We start from the raw sequence: 25,623 nt of genomic DNA, 5'->3' as shown, positions 1-25,623 counted from the left end.
GGGTATCCTAAAACATTCTATAACTATCCTACCATTTACTGATGCCATGGCATAATACTACGCTAATGCTATCATGCATATGACCTACCAAGAACATTACCTCCCCCAAACTTAAGGGAAGCATTGTCCTCAATGCTTATACTAAACTAATATAAACTAAATGTCATGCAATGAAATGCAACTAAATTATCATGAATGCAAAGGAGATACCTCAATGTTTGCGTGGTGGTGGTGCCTTGGAGGTGCTAGCAGCTCCTTGCTTGGTGCGCTTGCGTATTGGTACTGGCTGGACTCGGAAGAAGTGGAGTAATGACGCGTAATTCGTCCAGCCGTGGTCTTGGTGCGTCGACCACTATATGGTGTAGGAGAAGGGGTGCTGGGACAGGGATGGGTTTCTTCGACAGGGACAGTGGGCGGATATTCAGGAGTTTTCAGAACGGTGCGGAGTAGGAATCAGATCATCAGCGGGAGGATCGGCTGCATCTTGTTCGGCTCTGGAGATGCCTCGGCATTAAATGCCAGCAGAATTTTGTCTGGGAAGCCAGGGAAATTCCGTTGACCGTAGGGAATAATTTCTTGAAACATTGATTCCACCACAGTATCTCTACTTCACGTATCCAAAGAAGTTACGGATATCACCGTGTAAAGTATGCAGGTGTCTGAGTCTGCATCACAGCTTCCTCAAGAGCAATTAGCCTTGCCTCAGTATTTGATTGTGTAGTACATGCAGACTGCTCATGAGCAGATTCTTTAGATTTAGGATTTTCAAGTCCTAATAGCAGTGGGAGTCTGGCTCTAGTAATGCCCGATAATCCAGGTAAAATTTCATCAAAAACATTTTCCTCAACCTTTTTCTTACGACCTCAACCTTTTTCTTACGACATAAGGCAGTAATTAAGTTAGGAAACACAAAGCACTTGCCTTTTTACTTAAGCAATCATGAACTTGCTGAACAATAATACGCCCAACATCAATAGGACGGGACACCATTATCGAATGTAAAAGCAGTAAGCGTGAAAGTGATACCGTAGTTGTGGGAAGTGAGCATGAGTTTATGCTTAAGGAAGTGATTCCATAACTTGGCGCGCGGCTGAAGACGTTCTCGGTTGACCGAGTATCGACTCGTTTGATGCCCATTCCACTCAGTGCTTTTGAAACAAAGGTCCTCCAAGACCCCATAGTATGTGGTGCTATTAGCCTCCTCTTCGAACGTGGCATACCCATCTACTACATCCTGTAAATGAATATATCGGTTAATCGCAGTGGGTGTAAACGGATCTGCTTACCTCGGACGAAGATAGAGTGTTGGTTGGGCTTGGAAATATTCGCGTAGAACTCCTTAACCACCGAGGCATTTACCAACCAGGCCACCATCGATTTCCTCAGTAAAAATAAATCCTAACTCACAAAAAAAGTTTTTGGTTCTTGAAGTTTTGGAACCGAGCCCTGTCCTCGTCATCTTCAAACTGTTGCCAAGCGTAGTGTCGGTTGGAGCCGGTCTTGAACGCACCATTTTCGTGTGTGTATGAAGCAAGAAAAATGATAAAGGAAGAAACTTTTGAAAGCTTTAAAAACTTATGTATTTTGGCTATGGAGAGAATAAGGGGAAGAAGAGAGTAAAAGAAAGAGAAAAGTAAAGTTAAAAGAAAGAGAAAAATTAATAAAGAAAGAGAAAAAAAAGTTAAAACTTTAAGAGGGAAAAGGTATGATAGGACAGTTAAAGAGTATTGAGTGGGGGAGGGGGTTATACGTGTATGGGGAAGGAAAAAATACCAAAAGGTAATGATGGTGATAGGACAAGTCTGTGGAAAGAGAAAAAAAAATATCAGAAATTAAATTAAATAAAAAGAAACAAATCAAAAGAATATCTCTCCAATTAATGCATGTCATTTCCTCCCTTTGGTAACCGCTCCTTGCACGGTTTGCAGTACTATGGTCCCTACAAAACATATCAAAAATTAATTACAAAATGAATAAAAAAAAAATAAAGAAAAATAAATTTTAAATTTTTATTATGCAGACACAAATAAGGCCGTGGCATCGAATTTTGGTTCTCCTTCTGGGATGCTTCAGTATCGTGCAGACGTAACATGTCCTTGTTGTGTGGTGGTGGAACTCCATTGTAGGCTTTCAGACGCTGGCATTGACCTTGAAGATCGTCCCATTGTCTATTCTCTTGATCTCAACAGCTCCATGGGGATAGACATAATGCACCTCAAATGTCCTGACCATCGAGATTTGAGTTTCCCAGGAAAGAGTTTTGAGTCTGGAGTTGTAAAGAAAGACTTGTACCCCTCATGAAAATGTCGTGGCATCAGTTTCTGGTCATGCCACTTCTTGGTTTTCTCCTTGTATATCCGAGCTTCATATGCTTGTGCTCTAAACTCTTTCATTTCGTTAAGTTCAAGTAATCTCTACTCCCAGCTAGTTGAGCATCGAAATTCAATCGCTTGATGGCCCAATAACTTTGTGTTCAAGCTCAACCGGGAGATGACAAGCTTTACCATACACCAACTTAAAGGGTGGCATCCCCAAAGAGTCTTGAATGCAGTTCTATACACCCAAAGTGCTTCATCCAAATTGGCGACCAATCCTTACCCCTTGGGTTCACCACTCTCTAAAATCTGTTGATCTCTCGATTAGATATCTTGCTTGGCCATTTGTCTGCGGATGATATGTCATGGCAATCTTATGTCGAACTCCATATCTTCATGCCTTGGCAATAACTTGTTATCAAAGTGGGTTCCCTCATCACTAATGATAGCACGAGGTACTCCAAACCGAGTGAAATATACTTGTGCAAAAACTTGAGTACGGTTTTGGAGTCATTCCTTGATACTGCTATTGCTTACACCCATTTTGACACATAATCCATAGCAAGCAAGATATATAATTTTCCTTCAGAAGATGGGAATGGTCCCATGAAATCAATGCCCACACATCAAACAGTTCTATCTCCAAAATATTTGCAGCGGTATTTCATGTCGTCTGGAGATGTTTCCAGTCCGTTGGCATCGATCATCCTTTGTAAAATGCTTGGCATCTTTAAACAGAGTTGGACAGTAAAAGCCTGATTACAGGACTTTAACAGCAGTCCTTGCTCCACCAAAATGGCCTCCAGTTGGGGCCGAATGACAATGGTACAAATATCACTTTGCTCTTCTTCAGGTACACATCGTCTAATGAGCTGATCGGCACAATGCTTGAACAGATATGGCTCATCCCAAAAATAGTTCCTTGCATCGTGCTTGAACTTCTTTTTAGCCTGACTATTCAAATCAAAAGGCACAATTCCACTAACAAGAAAATTAACAAGGTCAGCGTACCACGGGATTGCCGTGGCATATAAACAAAGGCACAATTCCACTAACAAGAAAATTAACAAGGTCAGCGTACACGGGATTGCCGTGCATATAAAATTTTCTTTTCTCATCAGGAAATTCCTCTTGGATATCTATAGTGTCATGGCATTCAGAATTGTTCTCTAGCCTAGATAAGTGATCAGCAACTTGATTTTCAGTTCATTTTCTATCTACCACCTCTAAGTCAAATTCTTACAAAAGTAAAATCCACCTAATAAGTCTAGGCTTGGCATCCTTTTTGTTCACTAAGTATTTTATAGCCGAATGATCAGTGAACAATAACTTTAGTGCCTATTAGGTAAGGTCTAAATTTATCAAAAGCAAATACCACGACAAGTAATCTTTCTCAGTGGTACTGTAGTTCAATTGTGCTTCATATAAAGTGCGACTAGAGTAATAAATAACATGAAAACATTTTACCTTGACGTTGCCCCAGAACACTCCTACGGCATAATCGTTTGCATCACACATCAGCTCAAATGGTGAGTCCAATCGGGAGGGACTACAATGGGTGCCGAGACAGTTGTCGTTTCAGCTCAGTAAATGCGCCGAGGCATAATTCGTCAAACACAAAAGGTTGGTTTTGTTGAAGCAATGTGCACAAGGGCTTAGAAATCTTGGAGAAGTCTTTGATAACCTTCTATAGATCCAGCATGTCCAAGAAAACTTCTTATACCCTTGAAATTGGTGATGGCAACTTTTTCAATCACTTCAATCTTCGCCTTATCAACCTCAATACCCTTGTGTGAAATTTGTGGCCTAATAATGCCTTTTGTCACTATGAAGTGACATTTTCCCCAATTTAAGACCAACTCAGCCTCCTCGCGTCTCTTGAGAACTTTTGCTAAATTGTCGAGGCATGGTTCAAAATCGTTCACCATGTAGTATAGTGGTGAGTATTCCCGCCTGTCACGCGGGTGACCCGGGTTCGATCCCTGGCAACGGCGCCAAAACTTGTTCGCGTGTTGTGAGTATTATAAATTATACGCAAATAATGTGCAAGTGTACACAATCGTTCAAGTAATATAATGATGAGTGAGTATCGTCTCCAAAAACAGAAAAGTCGTCCATGAAAATCTCCAAAAAAATCCTCAACCATGTCTGAAAATATGGCTTGCATACAGCGCTGAAATGTTGTCGGGGCATTACAGAGTCCAAAAGGCATCCTCCTAAAGGAAAAGTGCCATAGGGACAAGTAAATGTAGTGTTCTCCTGGTCCTCTGGTGCGATGGCAATTTGATTGTACCCCAAGTACCCATCCAAAAAGCAATAGAATGCTTTGCCGACTAATCGATCCAACATTTGGTCAATGAAAGGTAGAGGAAAATGGTCCCATTTTGTAGCTTTATTGAGTTTTTGATAGTCCATGCATATCCTTCATCCGGTCACAGTGCGAATTAGTAACCACCGATCGTGCCTCCTTTCTTCGAAACATATTGGACAGGGATCACCCATGAGCTATTTGAGATAGGGTAGATCACTCCAGCATCAAGCCATTTCAGAATTTCTTTCATCACCACTTGCTTCATAACGGGTTGAGTCTTTTGTGGTCTATTGAATTATCGTGGTAATCTTCAAGCAGAATCTTGTGCATGGATATCGTGGGACTGATGCCTTTCAAATCGGCCATAGTCCAACCAATTGCTTTTTTATGCTGCATCAACACACTTAACAAACTTTGCTCTTGGTTAGCAGTAAGGTTAGCCGAAATAATCACCGGTAAAGTCTCATCGCTACCTAAGTAAACATACTTAAGATGCCCTGGCAAAGTCTTAAGCTCTAGAGTGGGTGGATTTATTAATGAAGGCTTAGGAGGACTAAATTCATCAAAATTTAGAGGTTCAAAATTCATACCTGATCTAACTTGTAGTAAGCTAGATTCTTCCTCAAAAATTGGAAAGTTGTCGGACTCCACTAAGCTTTCATCATCCACCCAATATTCATTTTCTACTAGCTGAATAAAATTGTTCTGGCAAAGATGTTCAGTCTCTTCTTCAATCACTGAGTTCAATTCAGAAATGCCTTGGCATTCTTCAGTGTCATCAACATATTTGAGCGTTCGAAAAACATTGACAGTCACACACTGATCAGCACTCCATGGTGAGTTCACCTTTTTCACAGTCTATCAAGATACGTCCAGCGGCTAGGAAGGTCTTCCCAGAATGATTGGTGCCTTGGCATCAACTTCGCAGTCCAGAATTAAGAAGTCGACTGGAAACACAAACTTATTCACCCTTACTATGACATCCTTGACTCTCCCTTTAGGTTTCACATGGGATCTGTCAGCAAGTTGTAAAATAACTGAGGTGAGTCTTACATCTCCTATGCCAAACTTCAAGAATATCGATTTCGGCATTAAGTTGACACTTGAACCAAGATCACACAGTGCCTTTCTAACGAAATTAGCTCCAATTGAACAAGGAATAATGAAGCTGCCCAGATCATTTCTCTTTGGCGGCAACTTACTCAATCAAGAACAAAATTCTGTTGACGTGGTAACAGTCTCTACTTCCTCTTCTTGGTACAAATTTTCTTCAGAAATTTGGCATACATCAGCATCTGTTCAACAACTTCCAAGAGGTATATTGATATGAGTTGATCAAGAATGTCCACGAACGAACTTGAACTGACTTCATCATTATGCTTCTTCAATTTGCGGGAAGGGTGGGGGAGGTCTAGCTTCCTTAGCTGCAGGAATAGAATTTGTTTTTGCCTTGGCATCAGAATCTGGTATCTTAGCAGAATCCTCCTCCTTGTCCTTCTCAGTAACTCTATCATCATGTAATTCAACTTCAGTAGTGGGATTAGAATCATCATGTTGTGGCCCACTATCCTTGACTTGTTGATTGATTTGTGTTCCACTCCTAAGAGTTAACACATTGCAGTGCTCTTTTTCAGGTGCTCTAATGACTTCAGTATCACTTGGCAAACGTCCTTGCTGAAGCTCTTGCAATGCCGTAGTAATCTGACCAATTTGACCTTCCAAAGCTCTCAGAGACGAGCTATGGCTTTGAAGTAGGCGCCTTGACTATGAAATAAAGCCCTTGATTCTTAATTGAAGTAGAATGGTCTTGCAACATTGTCTTCGTAGTGGATATGAACTCTTGAATTGTAGCTTCCAATGAACTCATGCTTGCTGAAGATGAAGCTCCTTTGTTGGCATTATGCCATGGCATAGCATTTTGGTAACCTTGAGGCTCATTGTGATTCTGCTGTCGAGTAGGTTGATTAACATTATGGGCTCCTTGATTTCCCCATGAAAAATTGGGATACTGACGCCATCCAGCATTATAAGTGTTAGAATAAGGATTGTTGTTGCCTCGATTGTAATTACCTACAAAGTTGATAGACTCATGGTTGGTGGGCATTCACTCGTGTGATGATTGCCTTGGCATAACAACATACCAACTAGTTGCTTTCACTTCCTTCACATCAGGAATGTTGTAAGTTCTTCAACATATTAGTGATGGCTGAGAGTTGAGCGGACACTGAATCCTTGGTATCTAACTCAATACTCCAGTGTTCTGTCCAAGATAGCAACGCCTCAGTAGGTGATTTATCCAGCAATGTCCCATTTGCCGAGGCATCTAGTAACATCCTCGTGGGTGCATTGACTCTATTATAGAATGACTACTTGAGTCCAATCATGAAAACCATGATTTGAACACTTCCGAAGCAAACTCTTGTAACGGTCCCAACACTCATACATGGATTCGTAGTCGCCCTGGAGAAAAGATGATATTTCATTCCTTAGTTGCTTATTCATGTTTGGTGGGTTGTACCTCAATAAGAAACTCTTGCAAAGATCGGCCCATGATTCCATAGAACCGGCTGGTACACCACTCAACCAAGACCTTGCTCGGTCACACAATGAATACGGAAAAAGCTTTAATTTCAGAAAATCCTCATGCAATCCTTGGCGAAAAGAATCACAAACTTCCAGAAATTTGCGAATGTGATGCCTGGCATCTTCAGTTGGCATACCCCAAACTGCCCAACAAAATTCAACATGTTGAACATGACCGGTTTTAGCTCGAAATATGCAGCTTGAATTTCAGGTGCCACGATCCCAGGATTCAGATCATCCAGCATCGGATTTAAGTGGTCGCGAATAACGCGCGGCCTAATAGTAGGATCAACATTGTCTAATGCCACGGCATTATGATTTCCATCATCCTGACCAATGCCTTGGTTTCCAATCTGATACATATTTCTTTGAGTACGTCTTCTTCTTCTAAAGAGTCTTTCAATCTCAGGTTCTATTGGTTCCAAAGGCTCTTCAGAATTTCTTCTAGGCATACACTAGATAAAACCTGAAAAAAACAAAAATATCAAGTAAACTATACACAAATAAAAATGCAAAACAAAATATGCTCTGGCAAAACTAAATAACTTCAGGCTGCCAATCCCCGGCAACGGCGCCAAAAACTTGTTCGCGTGTTGTGAGTACTATAAATTATACGCAAATAATGTGCAAGTATACACAATCTCTCAAGTAATATAATGATGAGTGAGTATCGTCTCCACAGGGATTGGGTGAAATTACAAAAGTCTAACCAAAGCAATGCACTATTCTATCTAAGTATAGTTAGTCTTGATATATACAAATGTCACGGCAATGTAAATGTATGCTGGTGGATATGGAGTGATGGTCTGATGGTGTAGCAAATGGAAATGCAATGGCAATTATGGTTGTTTAATGTTGAGTATGGTGAAATGTCAAGGCAATAAAAAATGGTAAAAACAATAATAAAGAAAATAGAATGTAAGAATAATCCTCACGTGACAAGCTTCCAAGAGAATGAATGGTAGGATTGATCTAAGGTTTCTAAACTTATTTCTCAAGTATATTTAAGCTACCTGGTCTTTACTTACTCGACAGCTTTCCTAAAGTGTTCAAAAGAACCTAACAGAATAGGATGCCAAGGCATCTGCTCTCACTCAACGATGTTGGCCAGCCTACCCTATTGATAAAGACACCCTTTTTAGTCGTTAAAATCCTATCCTAGTCTCTTCCGAGATCTAAGGGATTAAGTTATAATATTCCTAGGTCGGTTCAAAGCCCCTTGAAAATACTATAACCCATTGATTATGAGGATCTTATCTTGCGTTTCTTCCGAATACTTACAAGTATTTTTAGTCTAGGATTCTTCCGAATACCTAACCTTCATCTAAAAAATGAACATTACATGCCTCTTACAAGCCTAGATGGGTGAAGCATTCATAAGCAAAGCAAATAAAGAACCAAAATAAACTTAAATACACCATTAAAAATAAAGTTCAAACAACCATTAAATCAACCACCACCAAATAAGTTAGTTCATGGTGGGGTTCAAAATATCCAAACACAAAGTCATGAAAATATTTATTCCAACAACCCACAAATAAATATAAAATAGCAGTAAAAAGGGAAGTTGAGAAGAAGCCTTCGACGCGCCACCGGAGGTCTCCTCTCAGCCATCGTGAACCACCTAGCTCGCTAGCTCCTTTCGACGCCTAGCTTGCCACTCCTTGGAGCTTTATCAATGGAGGAATATCCCATGGAAGAAGAAAGGAAAAAGAAAATAAAAATCTGATTTTTTTTTTTTTTTGCTACAGTATGTGTGTGCGTCAATCCTCTCTTCCTCTCTCCCATGAGGTGTCATATATAATAAAAAAATATCTAGGGGTAATGATGATATTGTTGGGCGCAAAATACCCCTCATACCCCTAGAATCACATGTTGAGCGTGAATCTTATCCTCCAAGTGGCAGTGGTCCTCTGGCGGCTCTGGTAGGCGGTTACAGCAGTCCTTCACGTGCAGAGACAACTTTCTAGTGCCAACTGTCCTTTTGCAGAAATATCTTTTTTGTCTTTTTCTACGCCAGAAATGACGAGGCATTTCATTCTGCTTTAGCAACGAGTGATGCCACGGCATTGCTTCCCAAAGAATCCTTTTTCTTGTTATTCCCTGCACACTACAAACAAACTGCACCTTTCCCTCAAGCATCACCATTAAGAAATAAAATAACACTACCACCACAAATGCAACTATATGCAACTACATGATCCTAAAATGCCTAAAATGAGCTTTTAAACAAACAATAACTTAAGTGAAAAAGGCCTTAAAAGTAGCCTTTTTAGGAAGTTATCACATAGACACGGGAACACATTGTGATACATTCCAACTCCAGAGGCAGAGCTAAACGATATGCTACGGGTCCTATCATCTTGAGGATCTCTTATGGTCCTATAAAGAGTGGGAATAGTTTTCCCTTACCCCGAAATATAGAACTTTTTTCCATGGAGATACTTTAAGGAACATCTGATCACCACAACAAACTTGATGTCCTTAGGCTTTAAATCCGCATATGATCTCTGTCTCTCAGAAGCTTCTTTTAGCCAATTCTGAATCAGCCCGCTTTAAACGTAGCCCCTTTATTCTCAAATATATTTATAAAAAAATAAATTATAGATATATCTAATAATTTTATATAATATTTAATTTTAATAAATTAAAATTAGGACCAAAATGATAGAACATATAAGTGACCAAATGTGTAATTATACTAAATATTTAACTTCCACATCAGTTTTTTCGTTAAATATTAACGATAAGTGGCTTAATTGAATGTATATAAATAATTGAGTGATCTGATTGACAAAATTTCAAAAATGGTGGTCAAAATGTAAAGGGGAAATAGTTAGGTGGTCACTAGTATAGTTTACCCTTTATTTTAAATAATTTACCTTTAATTTTTCAACTAATTCGTAATTATACGTTGAGGCCTTTAAAATTTAAATTTTTATAAATTAAATTAGTGGTGTTCATCATTAGTGGTGTTCATCCGTGCTCGTCGAGCATTGTAGAATTTTCTAATTTAATTTGTAAAAATTAAAATTCTAAAGCGTTTCAACGTATAATTATAAATTAGTCAAAAATTTAAAGGTAAATTATTTAAAATAAAAGGTAAACTATACCAGTAACCACCTATATAACACCCCAAATTTCAGGCTAGTAGTTTCGAGTTTACCCGATAGGTAAGTAGACCTTGTGAAATGTATAAATTAAGTTGTTGGGCTTAATTGGGTTGGATTTGGAGTCCAATTAGTCATAAAAAGAGGATTTTTGAATATGAGAGAAAATGCCAACGACTAAAAATGTAATTAGACTAATGAAGAAAATTGAAGCTAATAGTTAAGGTTTTATTTGAAGTTGGACATGGGTTCTCATTTGGGCGTCTTTCATACTTCAATTTTGTTCCAAATTCATCTAACAACATCATTTTAATTATGCAAAGCTTTGAGCTCTTTGGTTGCAAGAAAAGTAAGGGTTTTAATCATCCAAGCCCTAGGGGGTTTTGTGTGTAAAGGAGCTTCATTTCATGATTCCAACATCAAGGTAGTATTTCTAATCCTTTGGAGTATTAAGTTTTCATAAATTCAGAGATTTTGTTAAGATTTAAATATTTGAGTATTTTCGGGTTTACCTTTGATTTCTCAAATAAATCATGTTTAGGTGTTAATAATACGTTTTTATGATACCTTAAGACCCTAAACAAATTACAAAGCTTCAAAATTTGTTTAGAAACCAAAGCAAGTCATTTGAGATTACTTTTAAGTGATTCATGGGCCTAAATAAACCATTTCAGTTTGAGTATCGATATTGGGATAAATAGTATCGATACTAGTTAAATAGGGCAAAAAATAGGGATTTTGGGCTGGAGCATCGATACTCAGGATATCAATACTGAGGCCTTATTTCATAACAGAATGCATTTTTGTACCAATACTCATAGGGGTATCGATATTTGACCCTAGGGTATCGATAGTACATGTAGAGTATTGATACTGCTTACTTCGGATGGCTAGATTTGACCCGTTTAAGGGTCGTAATAGATAAGAACAATCCATAACAGTAAGACTTAGACCGTGAGGGATGTAAATGACTAAATACACCTAGAAACACTCATAGGAGTGGGTTACAATGGATGTGAATATACTAAGCCTAATACATCAAAATATATTCAATGGAGGACATATATGGGTTGTTAAGGATAAGGATCGTCATAAGGGGTGTACCGATAAGTGGTACAATGAGTAATTTAGATTCATTTATATCAGAAAGCATAAACTCCAAGAACATCAGAGAACCCAAGATGGGTAAGTCATTCCTTTTAGTCATAAGGTATTGAAGGGAAGTACGATAAGAATAATTAAAGTGTCGGTTCTCATAAATGAACCCGAACCGGGTATTAGGCCAACTAGTGCTTCTGATAGTGATCGGCCAACTCTAAAACCATCGTTGAATCACAAAACGGGTAGAGACTTCTTTTGAGTTAGAGACTAAAACGACTTAAACAATGAACGAGCGATAGCGGCTAATGAGAGGATCACCTCACTTTAGAGAGTCCTTCTAAGCTAGGGTATAGCTAGGTTACCTTGGTTGTCCTAGTGGGGCATTGATTGTGCGAGGGGTACTTCAAGAGCTAACTAGGGTGAGAGGCCCAAACACTCACAAGGAGTGGGTTTGAAAAGTTAGTGTAGTGTGGCCTTTGGACCTTAAATATGCTTGGGTAATAATGAATATGGTTTTCCTTAAGGGCATAAGACTCTAAAATACTATTAACCTTTGCATAACATTTTATAAAAGAGAATGGTCGAAATACTAGTAAGTGAGAGAGTGTTCTTCAACTACTTATGTTGTAAATAATAATATAATGACAAGATAACAAATGAGAATAATATCGTAACCTTTATGAATAATAACACTAAATTATGTGGCATAAAATAGCCTTTGTTTGGCACTCGGGAAACAACGAGGACACCCAAGTTACTTGAGTGTATATATGTACTATTCGAATATGTAAGTAGATATTTGGATTCTCTTTCCCAGTGCTATGGCACTTTTGTATCAGTGCGAATGCACTTTTGTAGTGTTGAGGCACTTTAGTACATATGCTAAGGCACTTTCGTGAACTGATGACCTTAATAATATATAAATATTTATTGTGTTTGGTTTTGTACGATGCTTATTGCATTATGTCATTGTCTTGGTATTGCAGTTAGAGACCAATATTTGTACTCATAGCAAGGTTCTTAGTAGAAAACTAAGGGAAGCATGAGACATAGGCTATAGTGATAGAACTATTGAATCCTAAGTATATAGCACTTGATCTAGATCTTGCATGTTCCTACTGATTAGCATCATATGCCTTAGCATGCTTGTGTTTATATTCTTATGTTGCTCTAGATTAACTTATACTGCGAAGCTTTCTAAGCTCAGCCTCCGGATATTTTTCGTTGGCAGGTCTATAGCTTATGCAGTTTCGTGGAGCAGTATCATAGCAGGACTTCCAGCATCTCCTTCAGTATTGTATTATAGTTAGTGGGAAATGTATTCAGAACCTTACTTATGTATTTGGTTGTTAAACTTTGGGTTTGTGTTTTGATTTTAAATTATGTGTCAGAGCTTTGGTTTTGTAAAATGTTTTATATCAGTTACTTATGTTTTAATTATGATACCATTCATTGTGTTTAAAAAGAAAATGAACAGGTTTTGAAAGAGTTGTGGTTGCTTCGGTAGCCCAGTGTGACACTTTAGGCCTAAGTGGTTTATGGTGGTTACAACCTAATTATACTCCTTTTATTTTGACCGTCATTTTTTAAATTTTGTCAATTAGGTCACTTAACTATTTAAATGCATTCAATTAAGCCACTTTTCGTTAATATTTAACGAAAAAGCTGATGGGGCAGTTAAAGTATTTGTATAATTACACATTTTGTCCATGTTACTTATATTTCTATCAATTTGGTCCTAATTTTAATAAATTAAAATGAATTTAACCCTCAAATCAAATGGTGCCAAGTAGTTCTTTCATCTTATCTTTCAATTTGTATGAAAAAAGAAATAAAATAAATAAAACTTACAAAATTGGTTTCATTTTTGAGAAATTAAAAAAATTAAATATAAAACGCTTTGATTTAAAAATACGTCTATATTAAGTAAAATCAAATTTTAAACTCTTAAAAATTAATCCAACAATAGATTTTACTTATAAGCAACGAATTAGATAAAAGTAATGTTGTAATACTTGAATAACTACTAATAAAAATAAATATTTTTAACAACGATCTAAAAGTAATTACAAAATAAATAAAACATTAATATAAACTCCTAAAATAATTAAAAGATAAATTTAAACACATTAATTTGTCACATAATTGTCTTACGTGTATCAATGTAAAATATAGTATTTCATGCTGAAAAAAGAAAACATGGAGACATGCTAGCATGTCTCATTACAAAACATTGCCATGTTTATTTTATTTTATTATTAGAAATAATAAAAGAGAGAAAAGAAAAATTGTATTGGTTGGCATTAAATTGGATTCTTCTACAATTAACTACTTTGGTATATTTAAATTATTAAAATTTGGAACCAAATTGATAGAATATATAAGTAACAATGACTAAATGTGTAATTATACCAAGTATTTTTAACTGTCATCAGTTTTTTTTCGTTAAATATTAACGGCAAGTGGTTTAATTGAATGCATTTAAATAGTTGAGTGACCTGATTGATAAAATTTCAAAAATGATTGTCAAAATAAAATGGGCAATAGTTAGGTCGGCACTGGTATAATTTACCTTTTATTTTAAATAATTTGCCTTTTTATGCTAATTTATAACTATATGTTGAATCCTTTAAGATTTTAAATTTTATAAATTAAATTAATAGTGTTCATCGTTAGTGATACTCATCGATGCTCATCAAGCGTGGTAGAATCATCCTTTTTAATATAATGGGTATGCATAATTTCTTTTTTTTAAATATATTGAATCATATTTAATATCTAATCTAAAATAATAAGTATGTATTTGACCTCCTATAGGACCATATGCATCCCCCTTGGCCTAAGTATGTGTTTCGGCAATGACCTACATTGGGTGTCTAATATTTTCACTATAGAAATTATGACGGAGGAGACAGAGATTGGTGATGGTGATCCGTGGAGGGGTGGGTCGAAAATGCTTATCAACTTTAAAGGTGACATTTTGCTAATTCCCCAATCTATAATGGTCGTTGACTTTATGACCATTCAGGAAATGGGGCCTCTATCGTCTGCTGCAAATGGGCGTTCACTTTCTAGATCAACATCTTACCACGATTGACGCCACCTTTTAACGTTCTATAGCGGTTTATAAATAAATACCACTAAACTTAAAATATTACTGGCGTTTTCAACTAAAACGCAGCTATATACCGCTTGGTGTAGTGAACCAACAATATAAAGAGCGAGTGGAGAACAAATTAATGGTTGCCAAGGACCCTGACCTCAAAGCTCCATCTCTACGGTAAAGTTCATCTCCACATAGTGAATGCATGGCATTTGTGGTTCATATAAAGAGAGAGGGAAGCACCCCACGTGAAATTTTGTCACTTAACACATTGTTTGTTTCCATTTTACATTTCCAGGGTTGGGGGATTTCTCTTTTTCACCTTCTTTTATGGGGTCCAATGTCATCTTTTCAGATTTCGACTTCTTCAGCTTATATAAGCAAACAGTTGGTCGCTTCCTAGTGCTGTATATTAGGGTTCATTGAATCAAATTACTTTTAGTTAATATTATTGAATCAAAACAAGTAAACAAGACAACAAATAGAGTGACAAAGGGAAAACTTGGTAATGGATAAGGTCTAGAAATGTTTTTTCTTTGTTTAATATTATTATCTATTCGAAGGACTTTTAATTATTTGACAATGAACATTCGCCTACTCTTACATGTCGTGTTCGAATCTAAAACTCAATGAATAATAATCATTCTTTTATCAATTAAAGTCGCTAGATTCGTGCAAGACCTAAAACTGTTTTTAAATAGGATAAATGTGTCTGTAGCTTTTTCTCTAGAAAAAAATACAATATGTAATCTGCATAGTTTAATTTGTGGCATTAAATTATTATTTTAATTTAAAATTCAAGCATAATATCATCACATTTCTATTCTATGTTAATAGTTAACGAAACAATTATAAAAAATATATATATAACTTATATCAGGCACAATATTTCATATCATAAACAATTGAACATACTTAAATCATGAAAATTGATTATCAAGTCATTGTACTTAGCTTATTTCATCACATGACATCCGAAGTAGAGTCTATAACATTTCATATTGAAAATCTGATTCGCCTGGAATTTTAGTTCGTCCACTGAAATTTTAGTTCATCCTACTTAAGTTTTAAGTTCGTCCCCTAACATAAAATTCTATTCCGTTCCTACTCGTGTACTTAAAGCTAGTGTCCTGTAGCTTTTTCTCTAGAAAAAAATACAATATGTAATCTGCATAGTTTAATTTGTGGCATTAAATTATTATTTTAATTTAAAATTTCAAGCATAATATCATCACATTTCTATTCTATGTTAATAGTTAACGAAACAATTATAAAAAATATATATATAACTTATATCAGGCACAATATTTTCATATCATAACAATTGAACATACTTAAATCATGAAAATTGATTATCAAGTCATGTACTTAGCTATTCATCACATGACATCCGAAGTAGAGTCTATAACATTTCATATTGAAAATCTGATTCGCTGGAATTTTAGTTCGTCCCCTGAAATTTTAGTTCATCCTACTTAAGTTTAAGTTCGTCCCCTAACATAAAATTCTATTTCCGTTCCTACTCGTGTACTTAAAAGCTAGTTTATTAATAATTAAAAAATTAAATTATTTAAATTTTATTTTATAATTCGATTTGAATTTTTAAAAATCAAATCAAATTGCATTAAATTTTTAACATGTCAAGTCAAAGAATTTAATTTTACTCTCTACCTACTATCATCCTAGTTCTGAACTGTTCATACTTCACCCATGATTCAGTCTGACTAGCAATATGGTTTTTGAATCCAACTATTCGAAGGTCACAAAGATGATTCTATGGAAATCTGTAATGAACCAATCAGGGAAAAAGGGCTTTACAAGAAAGTTCATGATGGAAGTGCAATCTATGATTGAAAACCCCCCAAAAACCTGGAAGCAGAAGGTGAAATTCTACGATACTGTGCACGAGTAACGGTAAGATATTACATTACTAAACGAGAACAAAGATGAAACTATTATATCTGTCTGGGATGGATGATCTGTTTCACCATTCATGTTAGATCACATCAATTTGAACTCAATTTCCAATTTTTCAACCATAAACCCTGAAAAACATACGAATTTAGACCAAAAAAACCCACTTTTCTTCATGATGTTCATTGAATCAACTGATGATTTATATTATCATGCTTTTGAAGATTAATGTAAACATAAGCTGTTAAGGAAACCAAGTTGCAACCCGAAGCTAAGAGAAGCTTTACACATCAGACGAAAACCATAAAAAAAGGATCAACGGCTGGAGTTTTGGAGTATTGAACGGGGAAAGGGAAAATAAATACTAAATTTATTTAAAATTTCAGTCTTTTGGGGGGTTGGAAGTTTGAAAAGGACAGGTGTCTGGCTAAAAATGGCTTCCTCTTTATGTAAGCATATTAGCTTGGAATCGAGAGTGAGTGGCATTTTTGCAGGGAAAACAAGGGGCACTACTTTATGCTTCATTTTGTTTTCTAGTATAATTTATTTCAAGATAAACAACAGGGCTTGCAGGATTTCTCGTGAAAGTCACAAGCATAAAGCTACCTCTCAACATTCATCACACATTTCATGAATCTCAAATCTTGACCTCTAAAAAATATACAAAAAGAAACTCCCTTTGAAAACCCAACTCTACAAATTTTTCACTTGGTGTGTTGTTTTTTCCCCCTCTCCTTCGATCCTTTTTGTTGAAAAAATGGTTCTTTGAATTCTTGGTTATTGAGAATTTTGATCTTTGGATGTTTTTGCGATATGGGTTTTTTCCAATGGATCTTAAATTCTTTGATCCAATTCGATTTCGATAGTTTAGTTTTGAGGTTACTTCGATTTTAGTCTTCTGTTATTATTTATTATATTCTGTACTTTGAGTACCTTTGAGCATCTTTGACAGACTGACACAACTGTCATTCCTTTTTGTTTGTTTTTATTGCATCTTTATGTGATCTTTAATGTTTATCGATCTATATATACTCAGCTTCGTCCTCTACCAGCGAGAGAGCTTTAATGGAGTCGTGTTGTTTGACGATGAAAGCCAATTCTCGTTTGGTGAATGTGAGAAAATGTGGCTTTAGCAATGGAGATAATGCATTTCTGGGGGAGAGAATCAGAGGGAGTCTTAATAACAGTTGTGGGTTAATCAGGTGGCAAACAGTCTGAGTGTTGATAATAAGAAAGAAATGAAGCTCAAAACCGGTGCTTCTGCGATTCTCACATCGAATAATCACAGAGAAGCCACGGTTGTTGATTCTTTTCCATGATCTTTCTTTATTTGTTTCTGCTTCCATTACATTTGTTTGATCATCAGGTTGAGAACATGTTTGTTTTAGACCGTGCAACCACGTCGGCACGAGAAAGGAAACTTGATCCGAAGAATGTGCTTCAATCATATTGGGAGGAGGTGCAGGGACTCGTCTCTTCCCACTTACTCGAAGGGTGGCTACGCCTGCGGTAAGGACATTCGAATTCTTTAATGCTAAGCTCGATTTCATGGCAGATGCACTTGATGCTGAATTCGATGCTAACTTAGATTTAGATCGCTTTGACAATAGTGCTTGGTTTTATGTGAATGTGTTCTGTAGGTTCCAATTGGAGGATGCTATAAGTTGATCGACATTCCGATGAGCAACTGTATCAACAGTGGGATAAACAATCTTGTTTTGACACAGTTCAACCGGCCTCCCTCAACCGGCACCTTGCGCGCTATGGAAATGGCATCAATTTTGGAGATGGGTTTGTGGAGGTATGAGATCCTTAATAAAGATAGATTTCTTGACTTTCTGGTCCTTTATCTGCTATAATGTTGAAGATCAATATAGAACTACAGAACGAATGTGACGTTTTCAAGAAGATAGAATGAAATTATTGAATGAAACTCATTTGAGAATGAAATTATTGAATGAACTCATTTGAGAATGAAATTATGAATGAACTCATTTGATGAACAGGTTCTGGCAGCCACTCAAACATCAGGAGAAGCAGGGAACAAGTGGTTCCAAGGAACCGCGGATGCTGTGAGGCAATTTATATGGGTATTTGAGGTAGGAACTAAAAGTTGTATTTTCCTTTCATGTGAAATGGTCGCAGATTCATGTAGTTCGCATTCGGTTCGACCTGAAATAATATGTGATGAATCAAAGCTATTCTTGTAGGATGCAAAGAACAGGAACATTGAGAACGTAGTCATTTTGTGCGGGGATCATCTCTATCGAATGGATTATATGGATTTTCTACAGGTATTGGTTTCTTTCGCTTTGATTTGAGTCATACTTTTTAGCATAGCTAAAAGCTTCACTAACTAACTGCAATGCCATAACAGAATCACGTTGACAATAATGCGGATATTACGATTTCATGCGTGACCATGGGCAACAGGTTTCCAATCTTCTCTTAATAATGTAGTTTTTCAAGTTGTATATATATTTTGTTTAACTGGTCCCTTTAGTAAAAGTTTGCATGGTTTACCATTGTGATGAAATTATCACTTTCCAGCCGTGCATCCGATTATGGACTGGTGAAGATAGATGGAAGGGGCCGTATCATCCAGTTTTCTGAAAAGCCAAAGGGTGCTGATCTGGAAGCAATGGTAAGTAGTAGAAGTCGTGCGTAGTCTTCGATGTCCAGTTAGTTTCGAATTTTCTCAAGCATGCCTTTCCACATTGCATTTACTGTCTTTGACATCATGTCATTCATATTCTTCGTTTCTGTTTGTATACATCTAAATTCTGAATGTCTGTCGATCCGATATACAGGCATATTTTTTCAAAGACTGGGGATGATATTGGAACTATAAAGGCCTTCTATGATGCCAATATAGAACTCACTGAAGAGGTTGGTTTTAATGTTACCCAAGTTTCATTTATTGACTGGATGTATGTCGGATATACAAATTTTTCGTTCATTGTTCGAATAAGATTAATCGTTTATACCTGTATGCAGGTTCCTAAGTTTGAGTTTATGATCCAAAGACACCTTTTCTATACATCTCCTCGACACTACCACCAACAAAAATCGATAAATGCAGGGTATGATTGTACTTTTGGATTACAATTGTGACACTTCATTTTCTTCCCATCTCATGATGTTTCGGTCTGTAATGCAGATTAAAGCACTAATCTCCCATGGATGCTTCTTGCGAGAATGTACTGTCCAACACTCGGTAATTGGTGAACGCTCTCGTTGGATTCTGGCGTGAGCTTCAGGTGAATTATCATCGTTTCCATTTAAACTAAATCAATTGCCTTCAAACTTTTTTGTTGGATTGGTGTTCAATTCCTTCCTATATCCACAGGACACAGTTATGCTGGGAGCGGACTATTACCAAACCGAAATTGAAATCGCATCTGTACTAGCTGACGGTAAGGTCCCGATTGGAATTGGACACAACTCCAAAATCAGGTAACTTGAATAACATGCTGAACAAATCCAAACAGTTAAATGACGTAGCCATGATCTCGTCTTTCTTATACACATATCGTTTTCTCTGCCAGGAACTGCATTATCGACAAGAATGCTAAGATAGGAAGCGATGTGATCATTGCAAACAAAGATGTAAGTATACTATCCTCATTCATTTCTCTGTATCATCAAATAAGGCTGCATTTATAGAACACCGATAAATTGTTGTTTCTCTTGTAGGGTGTTGAAGAAGCGGATAGGCCGGAAGAAGGATTTTATATCCGGTCGGGAATCACCATCATAGCAGAGAAAGCAACAATTAAAAATGGTACTGTCATATAAACGGATCAAAAATTACTTCCACGGACAGCTCCGAGCTAGGAATTAGTAGGGGCACATTATCGAAAGCTGTCACGGTCGGACGAGCTTCTGAAGGTGGCGTTAGCAGAGCATTTTGCCTCAAGAAACAAAGCTGCATTACTGTGGATTACTTTTATGTAAATTAAAACTTCTATTTTGCATTGGAAAGTAATAGATTTCATGTCAGTTGGAAAAATAAGTCGGGTGGCTAAGCCCCCTTGTTCTTTCTATTCCTAGTGTAATATCTTTTGAGAAAGACTCAATAATCTTTGTTTATAATTTTATCCCTTTGATGCTTTTAATGTTTCCCTTTAGATTTTCTTATAAAGAGCAGAAATTGATTGTTAGTGACGAGATAGAATTTCTTATCAGCAGCTATCATTGGCAGATTGGGAGCGTTGATTTTCATTATTTTTAATAATTAAGTATGGTATAAATCAAATAAAATAAAATAAATTACTATAAATTCGTCCCACTGGCAAGTAATCTTCTAATAAATCCGACAAACAATACAACATTATGAAAATTATATTAAAGCATTGTGGACCTACAATTGAAGCCCACACAATATAAGTGTAGGCAGGAGTAGTAATAATAAAATATATAAATAAATTTTGCTCCAATATATATTCTATTACATAAATTTTTAATAAACCTTATAATTGATAAAAAAAATAATATTTAAATTAAAATGTGATATGGAATTGTAAAAAAAATATTTTAATAATTAAAATGCTACTATAGCTCTAAATAAAATGCTACTATAGCTCTAAATGAAATCCTACTCCAAGACGTCACAGAAGCCGAGGCGGATTCCAGCATCCCTTCTTCCGTACACATGCGTTTTGAAAGTAATAGTAAATATAATTGGACTGCCTGAGCTGTGATATCCTTGAGTTGATAGCTGAGAAGATGGTGGTTCAGGAGGCAATTTATATGGATATTTGAGGTAGGGACTAAAAGTTGTATTTCCCCTTCATGTGAAAATGGTAGCAGATTCATGCAGTTCGTATTCGGTTCGACCTGAAGTAATACGTGATGAATCATGTAGGATGCAAACAACATGAACATCGAGAATGTAGTCATCTTGTGCGGAGATCATCTCTGTCGAATGGATTTTATGGGCTTTCTACAGGTATTGATTTCTTTTGCTTGATTTGAGTCATGTTTTTTTAGCAAAGCTAAAAGCTTCACTTCCTGCAATGCAAAACAGTCATGTCGACAATAATGCTGATATTACGATTTCATGAATCGGCAACAGGTTTCCGATCTTCTTCTCTTGATAATGTAGTTTTCTCAACCTGTATACTTGATAAATGCAGGTTATGGTTGTGTACTTTTGGATTACAATTGTGACACTTCATTTTCTTCCATCTCGTGATGTTTCAGTCTGTTAATGCAGATCAAAGATGCACTAATCTCCCATCTCATGTTTCACTCGGTAATTGGTGAACGCTCTCGTTTGGACTCTGGCGTTGAACTTACTGATTTCCTTCAAAACTTCATGGTTCGACTGGTGGTGGTTCAATTCCTTCCTATCCACAGGACACAGTTATGCTGGGAGCGGACTATTACCAAACCGAAACTGAAATCCCCTCTCTACTAGCTGACAGTAAGGTCCCGACTGGAATCGAACACAATAACAAAATCAGGTAACTTATTTAACATGTTGAACAAATTCCAACAGTTCAATGACATATCTGTGATTTGTCTTTCCGAAACACATCGTTTTCTCTGCCAAGAACTGCGTTATCGACAAGAATGCTAAGATACAAAACGATATGATCATTGCGAACAAAGATGTAAGATAGCTCCTAATCCACACAAATAAGATATTTAGCAACACCGTTTAAGTTAGCTCAAGGGAAATATGGAGAACTTATTTAGCAAAGGGGGAAATGTTTATTACAGTCGTCGTCTTCGAAAGTTACTGGTGGTGCCCTGGTAGGTACGGACCAGCAAACCTACTCCTAACCCGATTCCGACACAGACACTGAGGCCGATTCCGACACCCAACCCTCACACCGGCATTGAACCAAGACAGCTCCCCATCTTCATCATCAAAATAATCCACCCCTGAATACATATAGCTGTGTTCTTCATCTTCTGATTTATGATTCAAGCAGTCCGGTATCTGTAAAAGAAATGAAAAGCAGAATGTTAAGTCAGACATACATTGTTGTGATTCAAGTATATGAACACATCATTATGGTTGGCACTATCAAAGTCACTACGTAAAAAAACCCTTTATTATTTCTTCATTCACAGACCGGGAATAGACAACAGGGTTGCAGATGCTCGGTTCGAGCTCTAGCACATTAACCTCAGGTTCAAAAGTGAAGAGGAAAGACATAACAACTCCAATATAGACATAATAGTTGAATGATTGAGTATCAAACTAGCATCTAGGAGTTAAACTGGTATGTTGGTGCATATAATTAAACTATAGTCCGAGTCACTTGTGTCATTAGCTTCCAACCAATTAACAAATCTTGGTGCCAAATTATTACTACTCAGGGATGTTTGAGACTCAGAGGATATACCTCGAAGAAGCAATGACAATACGACACAACAATTTCTACTCGAACCTTTAAGTTGTAAACAGCATGATGATATTTTAATGAGATTGTCCTCGACATGATACCTGAACCTTCTCTACCTTTTCAAAGGCAATTATATAGATCTACTATAACAGAATGTGCAGGCATTGAACAAAGGATTACTGACATAGGAAATAAGATAGATGTATGCAACGGTACCAGTACTGTATTAGGTAATGTAAACCGTTAGCAAATGTCATACATAGCTTAGTCCGATCCGAGTACTACCTTTTGAAATAAAAGTATGTACCTATCATATCGTGCTGTCTATCTGAAGGAAATATTGATTCTCAGAAAGAAGTTTCGTTAGACGATGAACAATATAGGGTACAATTTACAGCATGTGATGAATGGCTAGGATAACATATCAGCTCAGCAGCGAAGGGGGAAACATTTCTTTTGAAGAACTTGAAATTCAAATGTTAACAAATAAATACCTGCAAAGGGCTAGCTTCTTTCTGATCTTCAGTTGTGTCATATTCTGGTATCGAACCCAACACCCCTTTCATTTGTTTCTTCCGTACACTAGGCTGTAAAGTTCTAGTTAATATAATTGGACTGCCTGAGAATGACCCGGCAACATATACCTCAACTGTGGGTGAAACTGATCCTGCACTGTGATATTGTTTGGCCTTGAGAAAACCAGTGCCTGAAGTTATAGCTGATTCGCAGTTCATGCACCACATCGGGCTACTTCCTCTCGACTCTCCGGTGCAACCGTTACTGTCACACAACTCTAAAACCCCAGATAGCAGAAGAGCATCCTTATTAAAAACCTCAAATTGCACACTCCCTGTCAGCCTTATGCTATCCGTGCTCACGAAAGTGGCTTCTTCTGAGCTTTTGTCTAGCCGGTCCCTTCTAAGAAGGGTCGATGCACCATCAGAATAGATGCCGGTTCTAACACCATTTACTTCAAGAAGTGTATCGGGATTCAACGGAACATGGTTTAGAGCAAGGTAACTAGGACATGATTCATCATCAGTCTCACACTTGCTTACTCTGACATAGAAAACTCTTACATCCAGCCACCGTAACAATCCCTTAGAGAATGACCTGTAAGGAGAGTGCCTTGTAACCATGTGGCCATTACTAGTCGGTCCATTTCCGTTCGAGGATTCATAAACCCTCTCCATAAGTGTAGAGAATTTACTTGCTAAAGTCCATACAATAAATCATTCCAGAATAAAAAAGCCTGCAGGGATGAGAAAAAGGTGAAACCAAAGTAATTTCATGCAATTGACATTGACAAACCCAGAAACAGCATAAAGCCATAAAAGATAGATGTGGAAGATGAATTTTCCATTGAAAACAATCACGAAACCTCTAAAGAAGGAAAATAGAGTAGGAAACGTGAAACCCTGAAGTTACAAAGATGAATTTCTGTATATTTTCTGCAGCAATTGAACTGAGAAACAAACGGCAATTCAAGTATTGGCAGAGGCAATATGAGGGTAATTCTTACCAAACTAAAGTAGAAGCAAGAAAAGATAAAGAAGAGATAAGAAGATGGGCAAATAAGGAGAAAAATCCAAAAGTTCCACAGTGTTTTAAGCCTAAACAAATAATTACTGATATAAACAGAAAAATGAAAAGACAACCTTAAGTTCCAATCCCATAATTAACTAAGCAATACAAAAAAGGAATCATCTTTTGGCCTTTTGTTTATCAGTACGGATTAGAGATCAACGAATATTAATTAAAGGGAAATCGAAATTTATCAAAAGGGAATTGATTACATCAGAGAAAAGAACAAAAGCAAGAATACAAATTATTCACATATTCAACTATCTTTCTATCCTTTTCTCTTGATTTGTTATATACATTTAATGCATGCATCATGCATGTATGATGGTCTGATCACCGCGAAAACATCAAAAACAAAAATGGGTTAACTGAACAGAATCCCGAAAATCCGGATCCTAAATGGTTGAAAACTCTAAGAACAATTAATGAAGATCCGAACCCAGGAAAACAAAAAAGCCCAGCTTTATATTGAACTTCAAAAAGCTGAAACCTAATCAGAACCTGAACTGAACCCCGGCCATAAAAACCAGACTCGAGACAAACTTACCTCAAATATCAAACAAAGCACGAACGCCAGCCGAAAACAATCGAATCTGGTGTCTACTTCAGTGATGATTCCCGATTCCCTTCTCCTTAAATAAAACAAAAGCACAGCTTTTGATTTTCGGAAGAGACGAATCTTACAGTAGCAAATTACCGAACAAAAAACTACCCAAATTAATAAACAAAAATTCAATTAAATCAAAGAAGAAATAGCAACAACCCAAGGGATCAAATTCAGCAAAGAAAACTGGGTTGTTCTCGTTTTCCTTTCATTTCCCAGGGATTATAAGTTTTTTTATTTTGGATAAAATGATTATTTTTCGAGTAATAAATTCTAGAGTGGGGTCAAAATGTATCGGAAATCCTACAGATCTTATCCTAGAAGGAGAATAAAACGAAGGCTCGATGGCAAATGTGTGGAAAACCGAGTTTACCCAAGCCTTTTCTCAATAATGAATTTGGTTCTTGCAAGTCTCATTCATTTTCATCTATGGAAGTTTTGCCTAACAGAGACTAATTTGAATGGTTCTCAAGTCAACAACTATTTTGTTAATGTTGTTGTCTCTATTAACAGATTTTTTAAAAGATTTAGCTTCGATTGGTTGGTTGGATAGATGAATACGGATATTTTCACATTTGATTCTTTCAATCTTCATTTTCCTTTTCCCAAGCAAAGAGAGCGCAACGTCAATTATTTTTT

The 25,623-nt window shown here is 36.7% G+C and overlaps 2 pseudogenes; one reads left to right on the top strand and one right to left on the bottom strand.

The window, feature by feature from the left end:
• The first annotated feature begins 17,236 nt into the window (after positions 1 to 17,236).
• LOC120120676 lies at positions 17,237 to 20,454 on the top strand (annotated as a pseudogene).
• Positions 20,455 to 21,940: 1,486 nt separating this feature from the next.
• On the bottom strand, positions 21,941 to 24,142 carry LOC120120664 (annotated as a pseudogene).
• Positions 24,143 to 25,623: the final 1,481 nt, after the last annotated feature.

This window comes from Hibiscus syriacus, unplaced genomic scaffold (assembly GCF_006381635.1).
Source record: "Hibiscus syriacus cultivar Baekdansim isolate YM2019G1 unplaced genomic scaffold, ASM638163v2 tig00110344_pilon, whole genome shotgun sequence".
Taxonomy (NCBI): Eukaryota; Viridiplantae; Streptophyta; class Magnoliopsida; order Malvales; family Malvaceae; genus Hibiscus; species Hibiscus syriacus.
This window is presented reverse-complemented; position numbering and strand designations above follow the sequence as displayed.